The 3,375-nt window shown below is 40.4% G+C and overlaps 1 pseudogene; it reads left to right on the top strand.

The window, feature by feature from the left end:
* On the top strand, positions 1-1,147 carry LOC102828968 (annotated as a pseudogene).
* Positions 1,148-3,375: the final 2,228 nt, after the last annotated feature.

Genomic DNA, 3,375 nt, shown 5'->3' with positions numbered 1-3,375 from the left:
ATGTGTAATTACCAGGAGGAAGGTGAACCTATGAAACAATATAAGAGAAGTAAATAGCCTTTTGAAAGAAATTAGCCCACAGAAAGGATAGCCTTCTTGGATAATCCAACTATCATTCTAGCTCATATTCAACAGTCACATGTGACCAGTGATGACATGGGAATGTGAGAAATGGTTCTCAGTGATCATGATGTTGACCTAAAGAAGATTCATCTTCCTTCAATGCCTGGAGACAGTGGGTCAGAAATTCAGGGTAGCAATGGTAAAACTCAGAGCTATGCATATGCCCAATCAGTAGATATGAGATCAAGTTAGGAATTCGGTATTTAGAAGACATTCGAACACAGCTCAAAGATTAGAAAAGAGATGCAAAACCAAATCAAATGCAAACATATTCCGTGAAAAGAAAAAAATTCTAAACAATCAGCCCAGGAGTTAAAGTCACTATTTGGAAGAAAAAAAAAAAAAAAGTCCCTCAGAGAAAAGCTTCCAAGTTGTAGGAAGCACTCACTATTATCTGTATGCCTGGAACAGTGCCCTCTACAGCTCAATAACACTTTCAACATGGCAAGAGCCCTCTGTACTTGGATAGCAGCCAGGACAGACCGCTGCCAGTGACCATGGTGACCATGTCCAGCACCAGAGTGCAGGACTTGATTTGGCTCACCTGTTGGCAATATACAAGTGAAGGATGGGAGCTCATGTTCAGTGATAACGTCAGTGCCTACAGCCTGCACATTGCTGAGGACGATGGTATGGTGGACACAGTTTTCCCCTACTGGATTCCAATGAGCCTATTTATAAGTTTGGCTTTAGTACCTTGGCCCTGGTTGAAAAGTATTCCTCTCCTGGTCTGACATCCAAAGAGTTGCTATTTGCTCAGATAAATGCTGCTCATGGATTCTCCCTGATTCAGGTAGACAATACAAAGGTTACCATGAAAGAAATCTTGCTAAAGGTAGTGAAGTGAAGGAAAGATCCCAGAAAATTTCAGGTCCTCAGTACTTCCTGTAGAAGCAGAGCGAACCCAATATCACTGTGGATCTGCACAGTGCCTTGGAGAGAAAGTGCATGGGAGTTCTTCCTAGTCCGCAAGAACAGTACACTTGCCTTCTCACTCCCTGCCTGCTCTGTCCACTACAAATGAGCTTACAAGTTATGTGTTTGGGAATGCTCACTGGTCTGGTTGATTTAGGCAGAACTGGAGGGATTTTGCTTCCCACGGCAGACCTTAGCCCTCCTGCCAAAAGTATATTTCAAAGTAAAACAATTAATTTCGTGCTTCTTAATAGAGTCTACATCCTGTTTCATAAAAAAAAAAAGGAATTAACCCAAACCAAAATAACTGCCATTATGTTGATTCCAATCCATAATGACCTTACAGAAAAGAGTAGAATAGCTCGTTAGGGTTTCTGAGGTTGTAAATCTGTACAGGTATAGACAGCCTCATTGTTCTCCTGTAGAGCAGTTGATGGGTTTGAACTGCTGATCTTGTAGTTACCTTTTAACACAACACTTAACCCACTGTACCACCAGGGCACCTTAAAAAGGGATTGTAAAAGACTGAAAAGTTATAACTAAATACAATGATGGATAAATATTGATTGGATTCTGACTTTTAAAAAAGTTCTAAAGGATATCTTGAGGGAGCATGGTGGTTCCATGTGATAAACACCGGACTGTGAACCACAAAGTCTGCAGTTTGATTCTGTGAGTATCTCCATGGGAGAAAGAGGAGTCTTTCTGCTCCCTTGAAGATTTAAAACTTCAGAAACCCTATACAGGGTTGCTATGAGTCAGAACTGATTCGATGGCATTTAACAGCAATAACAAAGGTTATCTTGGAAAAATTGGAGATATTTAATATATAGACTGTACTTTAGAAGGAGTTCTGGTGTGGTAAGTATTGGGTTAACTGCTAACTTCAAGGTCAGCAGTTCAAACCCACCAGCCGTTTACTTGAAACCCTATACAGGGTTGCTATGAGTTGGAACCAACTTGACAGCACTTAACAACAGAACAAGACTATATTAGAGATGGGGGTCAATGACAACTCAGTGGTAGAAATCTCACCTTTCATTAGGGAGCCTGGGTTGGCACTGTAGGATAAGCACTGTTATCCTACTGCTTCTTGGGAACCCTGTACAGGTTCATTATGGGTCGGAATTGACTCGAAGGTACTGAACAACAACAACAATTAGGGAGACCTGGTTTTGATTCCTTGTTACCTTAAGCACAGTCACTCCCTGTCTGTAGTTAAGGTTTCCATGTTCTTGTGATATTGAGCAGAGTCCTTGTGTGGTGCTATAGGATAAGTATTGGACTGCTTACCACAAGGTCAGAGGTTCAAACCCACAAACTACTCCTCAGAAACCCTAAAATAGGGTCATTAGAGTCGGAACCAACTCAAAGGCACTTAACAAAAACAACATGATGCTGAATAGGTTTTAGGAGAGCTTCCAGAGTAAGATGGGTTAGGAATGAAAAGCTGGTCATTTATTTCCTCAAATCAGTCAATGAAAACCTTATGGATCTCATCTCAGTGGTTCAATCTGGAACTGATCATAGGGATGGCACAAGACTGGGCACAGAAAAAATTCAGGCCTCGACTTTCATAATGAAGGAGTTCTGTGTGGGGCTGTAGGATAAGCATTTGACTGCTAACCACAAAGTCGCTGGTTCAAACCCACCAGCTGCTCCTTGGAATGATTGCTGGCACTTAACATCAATAACAATACAGAGAGATTAGGTAAACATAGCAAAATATTAACATTTGTTGAGTTTCTAAGTGAAAAATATTCTTGCAACTTTTCTATAGGTTTGAAAATTTCCAAAATAAAATGAGAGGGAAGTTATTTGAGCTGTACACTTACAATTCATGCACTTTCTATACTCAATAATAATTAGTGGGAAACAAATCCAAATGGCATCCCTTGTCTGTTGGATAGAATAAGGATTTTTTAGCCTGTTTTAATTTGGGGAAAATTCGTATTCCTGGTTCCTGGTCTACCACACTGAACACACAGGGCCTGATACACTAGACATGCTCAGTAGTTATCTGCTGAATTAATGAATTTCAACCACATTGCTGTCTCATTTTATCTCACCTTCCCACCCTGAAAGACCCTTGTTCTCAACTTTGGTGCACTTAAAGTTCTTTCAGCAATTTTCCTATGGGATTTACAAAAGTGATTGTTCAGTAAATTTCATCTAAACCTTTTATTGTTTTGTAATATGGTACACAGTTTATTGAGTCTTCACGGTGAACCTAAAAACTCCAAGGCTGGTATTAATATTCTCCCCCTTACATAGGAGTCCTGGTGTGGCACCATCAAATACTCCACCTCAAGGTAGGTTTGAATGACAAAGTCTCAG

Source organism: Chrysochloris asiatica, unplaced genomic scaffold, assembly GCF_000296735.1.
Source record: "Chrysochloris asiatica unplaced genomic scaffold, ChrAsi1.0 scaffold00008, whole genome shotgun sequence".
Lineage (NCBI taxonomy): Eukaryota > Metazoa > Chordata > Mammalia > Afrosoricida > Chrysochloridae > Chrysochloris > Chrysochloris asiatica.
This window is presented reverse-complemented; position numbering and strand designations above follow the sequence as displayed.